The sequence below is a fragment of the Pongo pygmaeus genome, chromosome X, assembly GCF_028885625.2.
Source record: "Pongo pygmaeus isolate AG05252 chromosome X, NHGRI_mPonPyg2-v2.0_pri, whole genome shotgun sequence".
Taxonomy (NCBI): domain Eukaryota; kingdom Metazoa; phylum Chordata; class Mammalia; order Primates; family Hominidae; genus Pongo; species Pongo pygmaeus.
In genome coordinates, this window is record NC_072396.2 from 53,489,183 (window position 1) to 53,512,089 (window position 22,907).

The 22,907-nt window shown below is 48.8% G+C and overlaps 1 protein-coding gene across 14 annotated transcripts in view; it reads right to left on the minus strand.

Annotated features, from left to right (window-relative positions):
• FAM156B (family with sequence similarity 156 member B) overlaps positions 1-22,657 on the minus strand; it is a 48,025-nt gene extending 25,368 nt beyond the window's left edge. Inside the window, exons 1-3 of one of the 14 annotated variants that reach the window (XR_008497069.2) lie at positions 7,805-8,955; positions 5,461-5,534; positions 4,649-4,741 (exon numbers count right to left, since the gene is read on the minus strand). The gene's annotated coding sequence lies outside the window, so the exon portion shown is untranslated. Of the gene's footprint in view, positions 1-4,648; positions 4,742-5,460; positions 8,956-22,638 lie in introns of those variants that run through there. The other 13 variants (XR_008497066.2, XR_008497065.2, XM_054471224.2 and 10 more) reach the window with 13 other exon arrangements.
• Positions 22,658-22,907: the final 250 nt, after the last annotated feature.

Consider the following 22,907-nt stretch of genomic DNA (forward strand, 5'->3'; position numbering starts at 1 on the left):
TCAACACACGGAAAACAATCCTATGAGTAACCGGAAACCTAAATTTAAGAAATAATACTGTTCTACAGAAGCTACAAACACAATGAAATGGTTATGTATAAAGCTAAAATACGTGGACGGGGTCTGTATGCCCAAAACTATTAAACGGTAATGAAAAAATCAAAGAAGATTTAGTTAAATGGAGAGAAACAATGTGTTCCCATATTTAAAGACCCAAAAAAGTTAACAGTCCATTGTCCCCAACTTGATCTGTAGAATGAATGCAGTGCCTGCCAATCAGAATCCTTGAGGGACATTTGCATGCATAAACAAGCAGATTCTACAATTCACGTGGAATATCTGATGTTTCAAAAAGCAGAAGGGATTTTAGAGAGATGATGTTACCAGATTTTCAGATTTGCTCTAAAGCTGTAATAATCGAGATTGCTGGCTTACAGGGGTAGACGAGTAGATCCATGGAATAAAATAGAGTCCACGAATCCATCCATAGAAATGTGTCCAATGAGTTTTGACATGGGTGTGAGAGTGAATCCAATGGAGAAGGGATAAGCTTTTCAATACATGAGGTGGCCTATCCTTATGCAAAAAGATGCACCTCAACCTCAACCTTTACACGCAATTAAGGAAAAAGGGTTCAGAGACCTACACGCCAAAGTTCAATACTATGACTTTTGGTAGAAACCGTAGGAGGACATCTTTGTGAGGGGAGGCTAGGACATGACCTGAGATGCATGATCCACGGAAAGGAAAGATGGATGAATAGGAGTTTCGCAAAATTTAAAACTCTGGCTCTGGCCGGGCGTGGTGGCTCCTGCCTGTAATCCCAACACTTCGGGAGGCCAAGGTGGGCAGACCACTAGAGTTCAGTTGTTGGAGACCAGCCTGGCCAACATGGTGAAACCCCGTCTCTACCAAAAGATACAAAAATTAGCTGGCATGGTGGCACATACCTGTAGTCCCCAGCTACTGGGGAGGCTGAGGCAGGAGAATTGCTCAACCCAGGAGGCAGAGGCTGCAGTGAGCCGAGATAGAGCCACTGCCCTCCAGTCTGGGCGACATAGCAAGCCCCTGTCTCTAAATAAACAGAACAGAACACAACACAACACAACACAACACAACACAACACAACACAACACAACACAACACAACATAATACAACACAACTTTGGCTGTGTAAGAGCCAGTGTGTTCAGAGAATGAAAATCAAAGCTGCACCACTAGGAGGAAATGTTTGAGAATCACCGACCTGACAGATCTTAGATCCAAAATACATGGCGTGTTTTCAAAACTCCACAATAAGGAAATCAACACCCCAACTAGAAAATGGGGGAAAGACTTGAATGGGAGCGCAAGAAGCCATATTTAACATCATTCAGCATTAGGGGAATGCAAATTAACACCATGGAGACTGGCAAGGCCAAGCGAGGAGAACATGTTGGGTGACTGGAACTCTCACACTTTGCAGCTGGGAGGGCGAAATAGCACAGCAACTTTGAGAAGCAGTTTGGCAGTTTCTTGTAAGTCAAACAGATGTTTACCATAGGACCCAGCCATCCCACTCCTGGGTATCTACCCTAGAGAAATGAAAACTTAGGTTCACAAAAAAGCCCGCACTGAATTGTAAAAGCAGCTCGATGCGAAACTGCCCCACACTGGACAGAGGAAAATGTCATTCAGTAGAAGGATGGCTGAACACCTGTGGTCTTCCACACAGTGAAACTGCCTTCATGAAAAAACAACAGCCTATGACAGAGGCATCTGACACTCATCCGAGATGTTCACTGGGCCAAAAGAAGGAACATCTCACAAGGCCACAAACTGTATGGTGTCATTGACATAACACTTTCCCCAAGACAAAACTAGAGGGAAGGAAACAGATCACTTTACACCAGGGATGATGGATGAAGAAGGGGTAACCGCAACGGGGCAGTTCCAGGGAGTGTCCTGGGGTGATGGGACTGTTCTGGATCCCGACTGTGGTGGTGGTGACAAGAATGGATGCCCGTGTCAAAGCTCACAGAACTGTACTCCTGAGGGAAAAAAGTCAATCTTGCTGTAGGTTAAGTGAAAAAACCCAATGGCATATTTTGCGATAAGGGTATCTCTCTGTATTGTTTTGATAAATACATCTTGGATGAGTGCAACCAAAAATTGACATTAAATGCTAAATGGAAACTTTAGATCAGCCTCCCAGGCTCTATTCTTTTCACAAACGTGGAAACCAAGAATTCACTAGTTTTCTTCAGAGGATACTGGTCCTTTGAATGTTTATTCACCAAATCGTGGCTATCAGCACACACTGGGGCAAGAAAGACAGAACCCTATCAGCAACAGTTTGAATATGTACTGAACACAAACACATATAAACACACACACACACATCCCAGAAAGAGTTCTTAACTTTTCAGAAATTGCAATCTATCTTTCCTACGAGTTAGTTCCCTGACATCCTTTGGGCCACCACTATCTGACACAAACAGTTATGTGTGAAACGTTTGGAAAATGATCTTAACCCAATTATCTCCCAGCCAATTCTCTGTGTCACAAGGACTCTCTCAGGATCTATTTCTACATGTAGAAAGCCAATTCTTAGAGAGAGAAAAGACCTTACAACCCCCACCCCCCATGTTTCTTTTGTTGTTTTGTTTGTTTGAGGCAGGGACTCGCTCTGTTACCCAGTCTGGTGTGCAGTGGCAAAATCTTGGCTCATTGAAACCTCTGCTTCCTGGGCTCAAGGGATCCTCCAGTCTCAGACGCCTGAGCAGCTTGCGCTACAGGCGTGAGCCACCATGCCCGGCTAATTTTTGTATTTTTTGTAGAGACGGAGTTTTGCCATGTTGCTTAGGCTGGTCTACAACTTCTGAGCTCCACATGATCTGCATGCCTCAGCCTCCCAGAGTGCTGGGATTATAGGCATGAGCCACTGCTCCCAGCCACAAACACTTTTATGAGAAGAAATGTGAGCCGGGTGTGGTGGCTCATGCCTGCAATCCCAGCACTTTGGGAGGCCGAGGCAGGCAGATCACCTGAGGTCAGGGGTTTGAGACCAGCCTGGCCAACAAGGCGAAACGCCATCTCTACTGAAAATACAAAAAAATTAGCTGGGTGTGGTGGCGGGCACCTGTAATCCCAGGTAATAGAGAGGTTGAGGCAGGAGAATCACTTCAACCCAGGAGGCGGAGGTTGCAGTAAGCCGAGATTGCACCACTGCACTCCAGTCTGGGCAACGGAGCAAGACTCTGTCTCAAGAAAAAAAAAAAAAGAAAAAGAAAAAAAAGAAATAGGAAGATTCTGGAGACATCAACTGACAACCGGCCCGCATAGTCATCGCTCTCTTTTCTCTCTTTCTCCCTCCAGCAATTTTGTGAAATGAAACATTTTACCGTCCTATGTGTAGGTTCATCCAGAGATTCTCAAACCACACCCATGGAGTTGCTCATGATCCCTGACAGAGCCATTAAGGACAGTGAGGCCTAGAGAAGTCCGTTGTGTGTGTGGAGGGGAGCAGCTGCAGCAATACATGTGACTTCCCTTCCTTCATCATCTCACCAATGTCATTTCTTCAACAGGCACTTGCCCCCAGGTAAAAGACCTTGTATCAAAAATCTCTGCATGAAACACCACAGCCTCAAGTTTCCTGCATCATGTCATGCAGCTACTGAAGAAAGAGAAGGACTACTGGAGACAGGAAACCCAGACAGTTTACCAGTCAGACCTTCAGCATGAGAGGTGATGCCTCTGGGTACCAATCCCTCACTGTGATGGTTTTATCGGTCAACTCGGCCAGGCTTGGTGCCTGGTCCCTTTCGGTCAAATACTACTCTAGTTGTTGCTGGGAAGATATTTGTGGACATGATTAACATTTACAATCACGCTGGGCACAGTGGCTCACGCCTGTCATCCCTGCTTCGGGAGGCTGAGGCGGGTGGATCACTTGAGGTCAGCAGTTCGAGACCAGCCTGGCCACCGGGGTGAAACCCCATCTCTACTAAAAATAAAAATTAGCCGGGTATAGTGATGGGTGCCTGTAGTTTGGGACTGCCATGGCCCTTGGCAAGACTTTCACCTCTCATTCACCCTGCATGACTCAGCTGAGATAGGACTTCTCCCAGGAAGCCTTCTCCAAGCTCCTAAAACGCCCTGTATTTCCCCTCTCCCAGCCCCAATCCCACTCAGCTGTCAACAGATGGTTATTTCTCTGTCAACCCACTAGCCCAGGAGCTGACAGAGGCCAGGGACTTTGTCTTGTTCACCCATCACAGAGCCTTGAGCCCAGTGGACATTCACAAATATCTATCAAATGAAACAAGAAGGATGTGGGGCCCGTGATAAACATCTCACTGAGTATGTCAAGTCAACCCTGCAGAATCCATATTTTCCCACGTTGCAAAGGCAGAAATTCCTGCATGGAGAGGTCAAGTAACTTCCCTCAGATCACACAACCACTCAGGGACAGAATTCCCTCCCAGGTCTCCCTGACTGCAGATGAACACACCCTTGGTGGCACTGCCTCTCTGGGTGTTCAGCCTCCCCTGACACCTAAGCGAGAAAGTAATCCTGAGGGAAGAGTTTAGACAGCAGAGTCCTAGGGGCTGACCCACATGTCCACAGCTGCCCGGGGATCGGGTGCAATGCTGCGAATCCTTACCGTCACTTCCTCCTGACCAGTTCTGCTCCCATGCCAGAAATGCTGCACCGAACACACCTCTCACACTCCCCACTCTCATTCGCTTCAATTCTCCTGTGCGGAAGGAGAAAGAGAACAGCTAAGCAAGTGAATCCAGACTACGTCCTGGAGATGAGCGCCAGGAAGAGCTTTGTGTTTCTTTTGAAACACATGCAATGCTTTTTTCAATCTTCCACAAAGATATGAGATACCCTTATAAAGTGCATTTATTTCAGTTTAAAGACACAGATTTCATTTAATAATCCCAATTATATACGGACTTTTTTCTAGAAATGGCAAAATCCTACAGCAAAATGACTAAGATCCATGCAAGGTTGCTGGGTGCTGAAAACTGTGCTCCTAGTCTCATGCCGTGTCATGGCAAAGGAATCTAACTCCTAGCCACGCAACGCCACACAGATTAAGGAAAGAGTCTGTCCTACACACAACTTGGAGACGTTCTATATTGTTGATATCTACACAGATCATCTCTATCCTACTGGGTCTGGAGTGGAGGAGATACAATTTTTAGCAGCTTTGTAACAAAAGAACAGGTAGTCAGTAAAGCCAGCAATGCCCACTTTTAAGAAAGAAAGAAGAAAATGAAGACAGCAGTGAAGCGTGGTGCTGGCATCAGGGGTCTCCCAGCAGGTGAGCACACAGAAAAGCAGCGGGAGTACAACCGGGAGTCCAGGGAGGGGAACAGGGGAGGGACCAAGAAGAGTGGCCAGAGCAGCAAGAGGGAGACAAGGAGCAAGTCCGCTCTGGCGAGAATGGAGCTTGCCTAGACTCACCCAAGGCAGTCAGGTCGCTGGGTTCACAAGGTCGATGCTGTGGGTGTAGGCCGAGTGACTGCTACACCTTTCACCTACAAAAGAAAATAACCTCACTGGCCAGGTCACATTCCTCCAGGTATTTACTGAGGGCCCACTCCATTCAGCGGTGCCTTCAGTGAATTATCCAATGCAGCCCCATCCCAAGGACGTGTCTTAATCTGAGAAATAAAATATTGTCCAAGGAGCCAGGAATGGTGGCTCACGCCTCTAATCCAAGCACTTTGGGAGGCTGAGGTGGGAGGACTGCTTCAGCCCAGGAGTTTGAGGCTAGCCTGAGCAACAGGGCGAGACCACCATCTCAACAAAAAATTTAAAAAATTAGCCAGGCATGATGCTGCACAGCTATGGTCCCAGCTACTGGGGAGGCTGAGGTGGGACGATCACTTGAACTCAGGAGGTTGAGGCCAGTGCAGTCCAACCTCGGTGACAGGTGAGACCATCCCGCAAAAGAAAACAAAACAAAAAGACAACTATGGTAGGCATGAGACGGGGGTACTTCTGACACAGAAGTCAAAACCACCATAGCCCAGGTGGCCAGGAACAGCTTCTCCCAGGGCTTGCTATGATATATATCGTCATCCCCAGTTGCAGATGATGTAACAGGATCAGAGAGGTTAAGCAACTCACTCAAGGTCACACATCTAGGGAGTGGTGGTGACCATTTCTCACTGAGGTCTGCTGAAATACAAAAGCCACTTCACCATTTGTGACACCAATCTCTCTTTATATTGTCACCCGTTTTAATTCGCATTCACAGACATATACTTACCTGTGGCTCTCCTTACCTTCATATTGTCATAAGCGGCTAAATACAGTTTAGATTTCATTTTAGCACATCAGGCCTTTCCCTTAAGGAACCTAAATTTCCCGTGCCCGGCACGATTGCCCAGCCCAGAACTGAACACTTACTCAAATTAATCTTCCAACCACACACTAAGGAAAGAAAATGGATTACTGCCACGTAGAGATTTAATTTGGGTATTGCGCGAATTCTGAACTACGATTTGAAATGTAACCACTGTCCAACCAGAAACAGTAAAAACAGTGCTTCCCTATGAAAAGTATTCACAGGACATTTTATTAAATGCCAAAGCATTCCAGGTAAGACACACTGCCCGTTTTACAGGAAGTTGTTGAGATTCTGCTCCTAAGAATACAGTAGTCCTTTCTCTCTCCACTGCTAGTGCCCTGATAAGCTCAGCCAACCAAGGCCATTCACTTTTCCATTTGCGAGCAAACACACCAAACTACCCTCACACCCACGCACAAATCCAACGCACCCAACGGGTCAGTGAGTAGAGGGAAATGGTATTGGAGATGCAGATGGAAATCTGTGGCTACTCAGAGCACCACATTTCTGATGGCGGAGAGGGCTACCGCCCAGGGTCGCCTGTACTCCAGCAAAGTGGACGGCGGAGAGGCCCTCCTTCTCTAAACATGAGACCCTGCAGCTTGTGCGGCTACTGGACATAAATGGCCTGGACCATTCATTGCGCACGAATGCAGCAATCACACCGCCCTTTAAACGCATGTCTAGTCGTATTTCACATTACGACCGTCCCTCTGTTACACGTCGGAAAAAGGGTTTGTCGGACGGTTTGTTTCAATAGGGGCAATGTAGTCCTCCTTGAAAACCCTCCAGTCACTGTCTCCTGCTGTGCGATGGGAGAGGAGGTGGGGAGGGAGGTGATGCCAAGGACACGGTGATATCTGAACGCTCTGAACACTGATCCTAGCCCAAGTGTAGTCCCGCCGACTACCAATGCCCGCGGCATCCTTTTTCTCCGCTGAAAAAGGCCACCCCCAAGTAGGGAACGAGAACAACGCCACCCCCAGAGTGCACGACCGCCATTCCCACACCGGGGAGATATGGACGACGTGGAAAATCACCCGCTTCCTTCGAAAGCCCCACTCCCGGCCAGCCCAACCCAGGGATTCGAGTCCCAAGACACCCTGGCCTGTTCTAGGGACAGCCTCGGTCTCGGCCTCTCGCTCTGTCTCTCTGGAAGTCTCTCTCCCACCCCCCTGCTCTCAGTCTCTCCCGCGCGCTCGCTCGCTCTCCGTTTCTCTCGGGCTCTCTCACGCGCGTTCTCGCTCCGGAGCCGGTTCCCGCCGTCCAAGCGCCAACGCGGCGCCTCGTTTCCTCTACCCTGGAAACGCAGCGCCGCCCGCTCGTAATTGAAGGGTTAAGACCATCGAGAGGAGCCGCCCTCCGGCGGGCTAGAGGCGCCGCAGCGCGGAAGGGGGCGTCGGCGAGGATGTGTTCACATCACAGGGATGCGACGCCGCTGAGAAACTGAACCTTTGATTGGCTGCCGCGGACCGCCGGAGCCGGAAGACGGAGCGGTTGGGTGGCTTCTCGCGACCGACGCCGCTCGGGTGGGCTGCGAGAGGAGAAGGCGTGGAGGTCATCTCTTCCGGAGGTGCGCCGCGGCGTTCCCGTAGCGGCCCTCTCTGAAGCGTGGCTCGTGGACTGCCGAATGCTTCCGGAGGCCATGGGAAGAGACTCCCTGTAGCGGACGTGACTTCCCGGGTGAGGGATGTGGGAACTGGGCTGGAGCGTTGGGAGGTGGCTGACTTCTGTGATTGGCTGGGAGTTTTGAGTTAGGGCGCGCCGCTGAGAACCGACACGTGCTCTTTTTTTTTTTTTTTTTTTTTTTTTTTTTTACTGTTTTTGCATGAATGATAAATGCACCTTGGTAAAGACAGAAACCAAACAATCTAATACATTGAAATTATTCGGGCTACTGCCTTAGGGAGAGCACCCCAGAAGTGGAAATCCCCCTGCTGGGGTAACCGGGGCGGGGCGGGGGTGTCTTTTACTTTCATAGGAAGGAGTAGACCGGTTTCAGTGGGGAGATTCATGGGGCAGGGTTTTTTTTTCTTGTAATTAGCGGAAGTCTCAGCCAGCTGAACAGGGAATGTTTCTCTCTGTGCCTAGCTACTTTTAGGAGGACAGACTTTCCGTCTAAGTCCATCATTTGTGATACCCTACCTTGTTTTAACCTGAGTGACTCTCTCCTAGCAGAGAGAGCCGGACAGACTCCATTTTAGTTCCTTCACTTGCAGCCCCCTTTATCCCCCTTAAGGGAATAACTAGTGCAAGCTGACTCCAAGCACATCCAAGAATACACCTGCTGATAAGATATTGAGGCAGGCTGTACCAGCAGCTCCTGGGAATGTGCTCGGTGGAAAGTACTTAAAAGCCCCTGCGTTTCTCTCTTAGTGATAGTTTAAGCCCCTGCACCTGGAACTGTTTATTTTTTGTAACTGCATCTATAACAAATTTTTTTTAACTTTTTGCCTATTCTGCTTCTGTAAAATTGCTTCAGCTAAACTCCCCCCTCCCCTATTTAGACCACGGTATAAAAACAAAACTAGCCCCTTCCTCAGGGCCAAGAGAATTTTGAGCGTTAGCTGCCTCTAGGTCGCCGCTAATAAAGGTCCCCTTAATTTGTCTCAAAGTGTGGCGTTTCTTTATAACTCGCTTGGTTACAACATTTGGAGGCCCCAGCGAGATTTCGCCACCGGGTGAGAGCCAGACTCATTCCAGGCTCCCCCGGACAGACAGTGGACTTACAGGGGAGGTGCCACCTAAAGACGTTCCAGGGCCCCGTAAGACCCAGTCTTCCAGAGGGGAATGGATCGACCACCGGTGTGTGCCCACAAAAATTCAACTCCTGAGTCCTCAGTTTCTGGTCACGGGAAGGTAAGTCAGATCTGACTGTTTCTGTGGGAGGCAAGTGGCTCTGACAAGGGCCCTCCCTTTTTGACTCTGCTCGCGTTCTAGGACACTGGAGGACAGAGTCATGGTTTTCTATTAGGCGCCTCTGTGCCTCTCTGGGAGGGAAGTGGCTCTGACAGGGGCCCTCCCTTGACTCTGTCCATATTCCAGGACGCTGGAGGACTGAGTCCTGGTTTCTGGCAGGGCAGCCTCTCCATTAAGACTAGTAGTCTGTCTGTCTCTGTCTCTCTCTCTGTCTGTCTCTCTCTCTCTCTCTCTCTCCCTCCCTCCCTCCCTCCCTCCCTCCCTCTCTCTCTCTCTCCCTCCCTCCCTCCCTCCCTCCCTCTCTCTCTCTCCTCTCTCTCCTCTCTCTCTCTCCCCCTCCCCCCTCTCCCCCCTCCCTCCCCCCTGCCTCCCCCCTCCCTCTGTCCCTCCCTCCCCCCTCCCTCCCTCCCCCTCCCTCCCCCCTCCCTCCCTCCCCCTCCCTCCCCCCTCCCCCTCTCCTTCCCTCCCTCCCCCCTCCCCCCTCCCTCCCCCCTCCCTCCTCCCTCCCCCCTCCCTCCCTCCCTCCCTCCCTCCCCCTCTCCCCCTCTCCCCCTCTCCCTCCCTCCCTCCCCCTCCCTCCCCCTCTCCCTCCCTCCCCCCCTCCTTCCCCCTCTCCCTCCCTCCCCCTCTCCCCTCTCGTCTCTCTCTCCTTCCCTCCCTCCTTCTTCCTCTGTCTTTCCTCCTTTTCTCGTTCAGGTCTTCTGGAGACCTCTGTTTTAGAACAAGAATAAGAAAACTGTTATAAACTCTGTGTGAATGAGTGCGTGAATGGGGAGTTCAAGGGCTTGCACTTGAATTTCCAGTTTGTAGCTCCGCAGTGAAAGCCACGGAGTTCGAGTGGGCCCTCACCTGCGGTTTTGTGGTGACCTCATAAGGCTTAAGGCAACATCGGGCATGGCTCGATCCGAGCCAGCGGTTTATACCGACCTGCCAATGCTAAGAGGAGCCTAAGTCCCCTCAGGGGGAGCGGCTAGGTGGGCATCTGACTGATCCTATCATGGGACCCCCACCCCTTGTCTGTCTATAAAAAGAGAAAAAAAATTGTCAAACTTGTTTATATGCACTATTGTCTATTGTCTTCTTTAGTGTCTAAGTTTCATATGTCGCGTCGCCAATACTGCCCAAGGCGACTGGAAAAGAATGTCTTTAAGGTCCTCAGTACTGATTTTCTACCACAGGTGGTCAAATTCCTCATCAGTCGTTTGGGCTGGCCGTCCCAGTCCTGCCTTTTCTGTCAGAAACAAATCAGGTGTTGTTACGGGAAAGAGTGTGAGAAACATTCGCCCATTTGAAATTTCTGGCACCATAAAGGCTGCTGGCGTTTAAATTGCCACATCCCACGCCCAAGTGACTGGACCGCCTCCACATTAGATCAGTGCTGGATTCAAAATGGCCACCCTGCAAATCTCCTTGCCCACATTTTCTGTCATCCTGTAACTTTTCCCGTGCCTTTGAATAGAAGACTGCAGAGAAACCTATGCTCGTACTGCTTTACTCCGTCTGGACTCTTATTCTGTCCCCCCGTGGCTACTCTCCTACCTTAGGAAAGATCTGAGTGGCCCCTTTCCTCCTCATCCTTATCCCTTACCCTGCACATCTCGTTTTCCTGTGTCACAGCAAGTCCAGTGCCTCCAAGATTTAGCCCTGCTCTCCCTCCTAAAACCCTTGAAAGAAAGGGCTGAGTTTGAACTTTTTGCCTTTGACTCGTGGAGACACCAAAAATATTTAGGCTATAGGTCAAGGGAAAGAGGGAGGTCATCTAGGTCCAGCTGGCCAAGAAGCCCTCGGGTCGGCCTCTAGTCCTCCCTAAATCTGAAAGCTTAAGAAAACCAACTTAATGTGGCAGGAAGTGTTGGCTATAGTTGTTTTCCTGCTCCTTCTGGTTATTTCTGTTCTTCCGATACGCCAGCCCCCCAGGTTGTGAATTTCTCTGTCCATGCTGGGTTTAATATCTCTGCTCAAACCTTGTTAAACTACCTCCAAAATGGGAAACTCCTCTTCCTGGCCTTGTAAAGATTAGAGCTCTCTCCAATGTATGCTGCAGAATTTCTCTCTAGGCTTCTCAGAGGATTACAGAGTCCGCCTTAAGAAAGGCAAACTCCGTACACTGTGAAGTAGAATGGCCACAGTTTGGAACCGGGTGGCCCCCAGAAGGGTCATTTAACCCCACAGCTGTTCAGGCTGTGTGGCGGGTCATTACTGGAAGTCCCGGTCACCCCGATTAGTTTCCCTACATTGATCAATGGCTGGATTTGATCCAGAGCCCTCCTCCCTGGCTCCACTCATGCGCCATTCATGATCCCACTTCCAAGGTCCTTTTGAGCTGGTCTGCATTTTTGCCCCGACCCTCAGCTCCCTCAGCTCCTCCTGTACTGCCTCCTTATGAAGAAGAGGAAAGTTTTCCTCACCCAGTTCCGCCGCCCTATAACCCTCCTGCTCCCTCAGATTCTTCCCTTGTCTCCTCAATTACATTTCCTTTGGGCTCTCCGCCCATAGCCTCCCGATTACGGCCGAGGCAGGAGGAGGTAGCCCCCCTCCTCTGGCTGAGAGAGGCCCAAATCCCTCCGGGTGATGAGCGCTCAGCTCCCTTCTTAGTTTATGTCCCTTTTTCTACCTCTGACCTGTACAACTGGAAGGCTCACAATCCCCCCTTTTCTGAAAAGCCCCAGATTTTGACCTCACTAATGGAGTCTGTGCTCCGGACTCACCGACCAACATGGGATGACTGTAAGCAACTCCTTTTAACCCTTTTCACCTCTGAAGAGAAGGAACGTATCCGAAGGGAGGCCAGAAAGTATTACCTTACATCAGCTGGTGGGCCAGAAGAGGAAGCCCAAGACCAAATTGAGGAGGTTTTTTCCTCTACCTGGCCTAATTAGGACCCAAACTCCTCCTGTAGGAAGAGAGCTTTAGACGATTTTCACCGGTATCTCCTTGTGAGTATCAAGGGAGCCGCTCGAAAACCCATAAATTTGTCTAAGACAACTGAAGTTGTCCAGGGGCCTGATGAGTTGTCCAGGAGCGTTTTTGGAACGCCTCCAGGAGGCCTATCGGACTTACACCTCTTTTGACCCAGCAGCTCCCAAAAATAGCCGTGCTTTTAATTTGGCATTTGTGGCTCAGGCAGCCCCTGACATTAAAAGAAAATTATAAAAGCTAGAGGGATTTGCTGGAATGAACATCAGTCAACTTTTAGAGATAGCTCAAAATGTTTTTGACAACCGAGAGTTTGAAAAGCAGCAACAGGCAGCTCAGGCAGCTGAAAAGGCTGCTGACAAAGCATCCAAAAGACAGGCAAAAATCATAGTGGCTGCCATTCAGGAAGTCAAGAAGGAAAGGCCCCCATCACAGAAAAATGGTCAGGGAACCCCGGGTCCCCGCCAAAAGGGCCAGAAAGGGGAGCAGGCTCCCCTGGAAAAAAAACCAATGCGCTTATTGCAAGCAGATGGGACACTGGAAAAAGGAATGCCCATTAAGACCAGAGAAAAAACTAGAAGAGGAAAAAGTCCTCACCCTCCCTGCTGTGGAGGAATCTGATGATTGACAGGGCCAGGGCTCCTTTATACTTGGCGCCCAGGAGCCCATGGTGACCGCTACAGTTGGGGGCCAGCCTGTACGCTTCCTAATTGACACTGGGGCAGAACACTTGGTACTGCAGATGCTCCTAGGCAGTGTCTCTAATAGGAAAGTGGCTGTACAGGGGTCTACTGGAGTTATTCAGGAATATCCTGTCACCCACTCACGAGAGGTAAGTTTAGGACAGAAGAGAGTAACCCACTCGTTCCTCGTGGTCCCAGGGTGTCCTTTTCCCCTCCTAGGACGAGACCTGCTCCATGAGCTACAGGCATCTATTTCCTTCTCAGCCCAACAAGTTCACTTCATGTTAGGGGACACAATGCCCCCCACTGCTCAGCTCTGCTAACCACCCGTCTGTCAGAAGAATATCTCTTAGTTTCACCTCCACAACCGCCGGAAAATAAAACTAATCCTCTCCTACTGGACTTACAGACTCTCTTTCCGTGAATCTGGGCCAAGTCAAACCCCCGGGACTGGCTAAACACCATCCGCCAGTGGTAGAACTCCTGGCCACCACCTTGCCAGTCCAGGTAAAGCAATATCCTATGAGTCAGCGGGCTAGGGAGGGAATCAACCCTCATATTCAGCGACTGTTACAAGCTGGCATACTCGTGCCATGTCAGTCCACCTGGAATACTCCATTTTTGCTGGTCCAAAAACCCGGAACAAATGATTACCGGCCTATACAGGACTTAAGGGAAGTTAAGAGACGGACAGTCACTGTCCACCCAACTGTCCCTAAGCCTTATACTTTACTCAGCCTGTTCCCGCCAGAATAGTGTACAGTGTCCTTGATTTAAAAGATGCTTTCTTTGCTATTCCTCTGGCCCCCAAAAGCCAACCTATCTTTGCTTTTGAATGGACAGATCCTGGCTCAGGAGACACCACCCAACTGACCTGGACTCGGTTATCTCAAGGTTTTAAAAATTCCCCCACCCTTTTTAAGGAAGCCCTCCAAGAGGATCTTATACCATTTCGAGCCAGACACCCTAATTGTACTCTTCTTCAGTACGTAGACAACTTTTTATTAGCTATTGAAACTACTGACAGTTGCCTGAAACATACTAGGGACCTACTTTACCTCCTTCAGGAACTCGGGTATCGAGTTTCGGCCAAAAAGGCCCAGCTTTGTTTTCCCAGAGTCTCCTACCTAGGGTATGAGATAAACAGAGGAAAAAGGGCACTCACCAGTGCTAGTAAGGAAGCCATCCTGCGAATCCCCACTCCCACCACCAAGAAACAGGTACGTGAATTCCTGGGGGGCAGTGGGATACTGTCGTCTGTGGATATTAGGGTTCACAGAGATTACCAAGCCCCTGTACACTGCTACTGGAGGGAATGGCCCACTAGTTTGGACTGACACCGAAGAACAGGCTTTCAAAAACCTGAAAAAAGCATTAACTGAGGCCCCCACTCTAGCCCTCCCTAATATCTCAAAACCATTTCACTTTTTTGTTCATGAAAGCCAGGGAGTTGCTAAGGGGGTGCTCATCCAGACTTTAGGACCCTGGAGATGCCCAGTAGCCTATTTGTCTAAGAGATTGGACCCTGTGGCCTCTGGATGGCCAAGTTGTCTGTGAAGCAGTAGCGGCAGGTACCTCGGCACAGAAGGCTGAATTGATCGCCCTCACTCAGGCTCTCTGATGAGGTAAGGACAAATGTATTAATATTTACACTGACAGCAGGTATGCTTTTGCTACTGTACATGTACATGAAGCCATCTATCAAGAGCATGGACTACTTAACTTCAGCAGGAAAGATTATCAAAAACGAATAAGAAATTTTAGCCCTGCTTGAAGCTGTTTGGCTTCCTCAGCAGGTGGCTGTAATTCACTGCAAACGACATCAAAGAGAACACAGCCATTGCCGTGGTAACCAAAGCTTCTCTGTAGCCCGAGAAGCCACTCAGCTCCCAGTCATGCCCTTGGTCCTACTGCCCGCTGTGTCCTTTCCACAGCCCAACTTGCCAGATCACCCAAAATACTCCACAGAGGAAGACAAACAGGCTTCAGATCTTCAGGCTAATAAAAATCAGGAAGGTTGGTGGATTCTTCCTGATTCCAGAATCTTCATACCCCAAGCCCTCGGGAAAACTTCAATCAGGCATCTGCATTCTACCACCCATTTGGGAGGAGTAAAACTGGCCCAGCTTCTAAGGAGCCATTTCAAGATCCCTCACCTTCAGGACTTAGCTAACCAAGCAGCTCTCCAGTGTACGGCTTGTGCTCAGGTAAACGCCAAGCAAGGTCGCAAACCCAGCCCAGGCCACCATCTCCATGGAGACTCACTGGGAGAGAGGTGGGAAATTGACTTTACAGAGATAAAACCGTACCGGGCAGGGTATAAATACCTCCTGGTGCTAGTAGACACCTTTTCCGGGTGGACTGAGGCATTTGCCACCAGAAACGAAACTGCCACCACAGTAGTTAAGTTTTTACTAAATGAAATCATCCCAAGACATGGGCTGCCTGTTGCCATAAGGTCTGATAATGGGCCAGCCTTCACCTCATCCATAGCTCAGTCAGTCAGCAAGGCATTAAACATCAACTGGAAACCATTATGCCTATCAACCCCAGAGCTCTGGACGGGTAGAACGCATGAACTACACCCTAAAAAATACTCTTACAAAACTAATTCTAGAGACCAGTGAGAATTCGGTGAGGCTCCTTCCTTTAGCCCTTCTTAGAGTAAGATGCACCCCTTACCGAGCTAGGTTTTCACCTTTTGAAATTATGTATGGAAGGGCTCCGCCTATCTTGCCTAGGTTGAGAGACACCCATTTTGCAGAAATCTCTCAAGCTAATTTATTACAGTACTTGCAGTCTCTCCAATAGGTACGAGACATCATCCAGCTGCTTGTCCAGGGAGCACACCCCAATCCAGTTCCTGACCAGATGGGACCCTGCCACTCTTTCCAGCCAGGTGACCTGGTGTACGTTAAAAAGTTCCAGAAAGAAGGACTTATTCCTGCCTGGAAAAGACCTCATACTGTCATCCTCACCATGCCGACAGCTCTAAAGGTGGATGGCATTCCTGCTTGGATTCATCACTCTCGCATCAAAAAGGCCAGCAAGGCCCAGCAAGAAACATGGGTCCCCAAGCATGGGACAGGCCCCTTAAAACTGTGTCTAAGTCGCGTGAAGCCATCAAATTAATTCTTTTTATTTACCTCTTTTGTTTGTTTCTGCCTATTATGCCCTCTGCTCCATCCTACTCTTTTCTCCTTTCACGACAGGACATGTGTTGGTAAACACTACTTGGAAGGCAGGAACCTCCAAATAAGTCTCTTTTGCAGTCGATTTATGTGCTTTATTCCCAGAGCCTGCCCTTACCCATGAAGAGCAACACAATCTGCCAAGCAGGAAACAGTGACCTGGCTGCAGGATTCGGACACACAGGAAGCTGGACTGGATGTGGGAGCTCTAAAGGTGCAGAAAAAGGACTCCAGAGTGTTTTTACCTGTGTCCTGGAAATCACCCTAATTCTAGTTGTCGAGATTCCTATCAGTTTTTCTGCCCTCACTGGTCATGTGTAACACTGGCCACTTACTCTGGAGGATCAACCCAGTCCTCAACCCTCTCCATAACTCACACTCCCCATCCTAGACCGTGTACTATAGAAAATTGCAACCCTCTTACTATAACTGTCCGTAACCCTAATTCGGCTCAATGGTATTATGGCATGTCATGGGGATTAAGGCTTTATATCTCAGGATTTGATGTTGGAACTATGTTCACCATTCAGAAAAAGGTCCTGGTCCCGTGGAGCCCTCCTAAGCCAATCGGACCTCTAACTGATTTAGGTGACCCTATGTTCCAAAAACATCCAGACAAGGTCAATTTAACTGTCCCACCACTCCTGGTTTCTAAATCTCAACTACAACGACAACATCTCCAACCCAGCCTGATGTCCATTCTAGATGGAGTGCATCACCTCCTTAATCTTACCCAGTCTAAACTAGCCCGAGATGGTTGGTTGTGCCTAAAAGCCAAACCCCCATATTATGTTGGTTTAGGAGTAGAGGCCATTTTCAAGGTTAACTCTCTTTCTTGTCATACACAACCCCATGCCCTTACACTAGGAGATGTGTCAGAGAACGCCTCCTGTCTAATTAGCAACGGGTATAACTTATCTGCGTCTCCCTTTCAGGCCACCTGTAATCAATCTCTACTTACTTCCTTAAACGCCTCAGTTTCCTACGAGGCACCTAACAATACCTGGTTGGCTTGTACTTCAGGCCTCACTCGCTGCATCAATGGGACTGAACCTGGACCTCTCCTGTGTGTGTGTGTTCATGTACTCCCCCAGGTCTATGTGTACAACGGGCCAGAAGGGCAACTTCTTATTGCTCCCCCTGAATTGCATTCCAGGTTTCCCTGAGCTGCCCCGCTCCTAGTACCCCTCCTTGCCAGCCTTAGCATAGCTGGGTCAGCAGCCATTGGCATGGCTGCCCTAGTTCAGGGAGAAACTGGACTAATGTCCCTGTCTCAGCAAGTAGATGCCGATTTAAGCAATCTCCAGTCAGCCATAAATATGCTACATACCCAGTAGAGTCTCTAGCTGAAGTAGTTCTTCAAAATCGCCGAGGCTTAGATCTATTATTTCTCCCCCAAGGAGGGTTATGTGCAGACCTAGGAGAGAGTTGCTGTTTCTATGCCAATCAGTCTGGAGTCATAAAAGATACTCTCCAAAGAGTTCGAGAAAATCTAGATAGACGCCAACAAGAACAAGAAGGTAACACCCCCTGGTAGCAAACCATGTTCAACTAGAATCCATGGCTAACTAATTACTGGATTGGCAGGACCCCTTCTCCTCCTCTTGTTAAGTTTAATCTTCAGGCCTTGTATATTAAATTGGTTCCTTAACTTTGTAAAGCAGCGCATAGCTTCTGTCAAACTTATGTATCTCAGAACCCAGTAAAACCCCCTTGCTATAACTGAAGAATCAATGATTTGATTCCCCAAAACATGAGTGAGGAATGTGATACCCTACCTTGTTTTAACCTGAGTGGCTCTCTCTGCTAGGAGAAAGAAACTAAAACGGACAGACTCCATTTTAGTTTCTTCACTTGCAGCCCCCTTTATCCCCCTTAAGGGAATAACTAGTACAAGCTGACTCCAAGCACATCCAAGAATACACCTGCTGGTAAGATATTGAGGCAGGCTGTACCAGCAGCTCCTGGGAATGTGCTCGGTGGAAGGTGCCTAAAAGCCCCTGCATTTATCTCTTAATGATAGTTTAAGCCCCTACACCTGGAACTGTTTATTTTTTGTAACTGCTTCTATAACCAATTAATTTTTTTAACTTTTTGCCTATTCTGCTTCTGTAAAATTGCTTCAGCTAAACTCCCCCCTCCCCTATTTAGACCACGGTATAAAAACAAAATGAGCCCCTTCCTCACGGCCAAGAGAATTTTGAGCGTTAGCTGCCTCTAGGTCGCCGGCTAATAAAGGTCTCCTTAATTTGTCTCAAAGTGTGGCGTTTCTCTATAACTCGCTTGGTTATAACACATTCATGAGACAAAAGAACAAGGACTGGTGGGGTCTGCCATCTGGGAGTCATGGCACAGAGTGGACAGACAGCATCCCTTATCTAAGTCTCATGGAGAATAATTGGTCCTGTGTGGTCAGTGACTTCCCAGAACACGAAAGTGTACAGAGATTTCTTTACTGTGGCGTATTTCAGGAGTCAAGTGACATGCAACAATGTCTGTCCTAGCAGATACATGGATAGTAGATTCCTTTTTAACCCTGGAAGAAGCCGCCTCGTGAACAGCAGTTTATGAAGGAAGGAAACATGAACCGTTATCCCAGAATATTATCATTTCATTTTACAAATGAAGTAACTGAGCCACAAAGAGGTTAAGTAACCTCCCCAAAGTCATACAAGAAATAAATGGTGGAGTCTCGATTTAAATCCAGGTATCTGTGACTTCATCCCCTTCGTGCTGCACAGCCATACACTGTCATTTCCAAATCCACACATGTGGCTCGATTCTCTGAATCTACAGATTTCTTCCGCCAACTGACAACTCCACAGGCCCGTTGCACTCACCTCCTCCCATCCAGCATCCTGGGCAGTGGGAGATGGCTTCCCAGAGAAGAGAGTGTTAGAGATCCTGGGTCCCAAATGCCCTACCCAGCCCCTGGAGGGAGAGGTGGGCTTCAAGAGGAAGATTAGAAGATTTAAAGAGAGAGTTTATTTGTCTGAGGGACAGGCTGATGGGCTATTACAGCCCACACATGATAATAAACACCTGTTACTTTGAATTTAAGTATTTATTTGTTTAGTATTGGCAATACATGCCGAATGGTGGTGATACCCAAAGCAGACAGGTAAAATCAAGCCACTGTATGGGCAAGTCGAGACATTCCCATTTTACTTGGGAAGACCTGACAAGAAAATACCACTCTGCAGTATAAAAGGAGAACCTTCTCCTAGACTCACAAATGAAACTAATTAGTTATTTTTTCTAATTATTCTTATTCTATTACAGATGAGGCACGGTAAGCACAGGGGGGTTAGGTCAGCTCTGCGAAGTCATTCAAGTCATAAGTCGTTGAGTCCCATAGCAAGAACTACTCAGCATGTCCCAAAGTGAACCCACCCATCCCCACTCTCGGCATGCCTGCCCCTCCTCCTGTGCTGCCTGACTCAGTGATGCACCACCCTCTACCCAGCAGCTTGGGCCAAAGATCTTGAAAGCCATCCTTCATTGCTGCCTCTTACCACCCCCACAGTTGACTGAGCCTGGCCAGTTAGACCTCCCAAGTTTTTCTAAGTGAGACCTTGACACTGACTCCTCTCCATCACCACAGGAAGTTCCCTAGTCCAGTCACCCTCATCTCCCTCCTTGATGACCACCAACAATTCATAGCTCATCTTGCTGCCAGTCTTGACCCCTTCCCACGCATTCGCTGTCCCAGTGAGTGGAGCACCTTTCTTAACTGCTAATCTGGTCATGTCAAACCTTTACAAATTCTACTAGGGCTGCCTGCTGCCCTTAGGATAAAGTCCAGCCTCCTGGATTAAGGATATCAGGCCCCAGCTACTACCAGGCCTCTCTCTCTCTCTAGCGTGCATGCTCACTCTCTCACTGTCTCTCTCTTGTGTCTGCCGCCTCACACCCGCCCTTCCCTCTGTCTGGCCTGCACTTGCTCCATCAACTGCTGCCTGATTCCTCCTTACCTTCAGCTCTCAAGTGAAGGAGAGCAAGTTATACTTTACCTAAGGAGCACATAATCAAAAGGCACGCTTAGTGGGTTTGATATTTTTACTCAATAGCACATGATGGGGATTCATGAAAATTCCCCCAATGGGCCAACCAGTTGGAATGTCACCTGAGAGTAGGGTTTTTGGGAAAAGTTTACTTGCAAAGAATAGGATGGAGGAAAGTAACTGAGGAAGGTGACAGGTTCATTTGCCTAACTATAGCAATTATTTCACTGTGTGTGTGTGTATAACAACATGTTTTATGCCTTAAATATATACAATAAAAACATAAATAATAATGAAGATACACAACATAGATCTCTCCTTCATTCCTATAGACTCATCATGTGTGAACATGGAGTTTGGAATTGTGGCCCCAGGTTCAGTACCATGAAGTGATGTGGGCTGAGGACCTGCCTCACAGCTGGTTCTTCCTGCCATAGAGTGAACTGTGAGGCTTAGCTTCATTCACTACAGCCTGTTATTTCAGCTCCTAGCATTGCACACCTGAATATGAATGGAAGTGTCTGCTTTGGACATATGGACAATAAAAAAGATGGAAATGGCCCTGGTCCTGCCACCATCAGCCCAAGCCCAAACCCTGGCTGGAGGGTAGACTGGACTCCCACTGTCCTGGCACGCTGGCCTCCACATTGATGTGCCTCTAACATGGCACAGTGTGAATGGCTCTCCCTGGAGCCTGGTTGTTGATGACCTACTGTGTGCTACTCATGTACAGTGTTGATTTCCCAAAGACCCAGAGAGGTAAGTATCAAACTCCCATCTACAGATAAGGAACCAAGCTGAAAGAGGTCAGGGCACTGAGGCAGAAAAGGCTGGATCTGGGACTCACACGCGGGTTCTGTCAGACTCCAAAGCCAGGCCTCTTTAAACTCACGACAACGTACTTTGCTTATGCTCCCCATGCTGAGCTGCAGATATTATTCCGTGATAGGACAGTCAGCTTGGTCCTAACACGACGTCCCCCTGTGAGATCCAGGCCCCTGGCAGGGCAAAGCCACCCTGAAAAGTTCTAACACAGTCCACAGGAGCTGCCCTGGCGTCCCTTGCCTCACAGCTACCAGTCGAGTTTAGCTTCTGCGCCTCCACCAGGAGGCGCTTTGCCCTATCACAGAGACACTTGCAATCCACCCCCGCCCTAAATTACATCTCCATCAGCCTCACTTTATTTAACAGATAAGAAGAATCTAGAGGCAAACAGAGCAGAGGCAGCGTTAGCGGCTGCAACACAGCTGTGGAGTTGATCAGACTCCAAATGCGGTGTGGAAATCAACAGACTGAGAATGGGAATCTGGTTCCTCCTGTTCTTCGGCTCTCTGGACTGTAAGCTGTGCAGAATCAAAATGCCTGCCACACAAACCTCCCCTCTTCTGAAGAGTCTGCCCTGACCCAACCCTTGCGCACACACATCCCTCAGGGGAGGGGAGGGTGGTCTCCTGTGTGCTCCTAGGGGACCGTGGGTTGAATTCTGCCATGGCTCTCCTTACCCCGCAGTGTGGGGGTCATCTGCCAGCAAGGATACAGCTAAAACCTCCCCCTGTCCCCAGAGTGTCCAGTCGGCACTCAGAACAAGCTTATTCAGTTAATAAAGGAATTTCACCCAGGGTACTTGGTCAGAAATGGCTATGATTATAGCACCTCTGTCTGCATTAGAAATGCTCCAGGAGAATCGAGTGAACAGAGGACATCTGTGCAATGAGATTCTCTTCCCCTGGAGTCAGGGAGGAGGGTTGTAACTTTCCTCTCTTCCCTAATTCCAGAATTCCTAATAAAAGAGGCTACAAAATTATTTATTTTATTTATTTATTTATTTATTTATTTATTTATTTATTTATTTATTTGAGACAGAGACTCACTCTGTCACCCAGGCTGGAGTGCAGTGGCACAATCTCAGCTCACTGCAACCTCCACCTCCTGGGTTCAAACGATTCTCCTGCTCAGCCACCCAAGTAGCTGGGATTACAGGCATGCGCCACTGCACCTGGGAAATTTTTTTGTATTTTTTGTAGAGACAGCGTTTCACCATGTTAGTCAGGCTGTTCTCGAACTCCTGACCTCAAGTGATCTGCCTGCCTCACCCTCCCAAACTGCTGGGATTGCAGGCGTGAGCCACCGCATCCTGCCAGAATTTTTAAATATGTCTCAGCCAGTATGTTACTCCATCAGGCTCAGTTGTGGCCTCCCAGTGGGACTGCAGTGATGGGTTCACCAAACTGTCCGAGTACCCCATGGCAAGTGCACGTGGGCCTCCCCCAGGGTCTGCAGGGAAGGAGGACTGTTGACTGGGTTCAAGCCTCCTAATCGAGTATGTGGTTCTGTCGCCAAAACACAGATGTCCACGGCAACAAGGACATGACCACCCAGATTACCACGTCAAGTCCAGGTGGGCTGTGTCAGCCCCTTTGCCTGTCCTAGCTCATTGCCCAAGCCATCCTGGTTCTGACTGCTCCTGCCCGGGTCCCTCCTTTGCCTGAACTCTGCAGGCTGCACAGACATGTTTTTGGCATCTGTGGCCCTTCGTTGTCCCTTTCTGTGTCACTGGCAGAGCAGAAGCTTACCTGGCCCAACAGGATCCCGTCCCTGTCACCGTGGCACCTCCAGCCTTCTGTTCAGCTTCCTGCTGGTGCGCTGGTGTCCTTGTGGCGTCTGTGCCGTGTCGGATCGACTCAGCCTCTGACTTTTTTCCAACTGTTCCCTCTGTCTGGAAGGCCTTCACCACAGATATCTACTTGACTGACTCCTCCCCCTTCACATCTTTGTCAAATTGTCACCTTCTCAACCCAGCCTACCCTGGTCACTCTGTGTCATAATTAACTTACAGCTAACC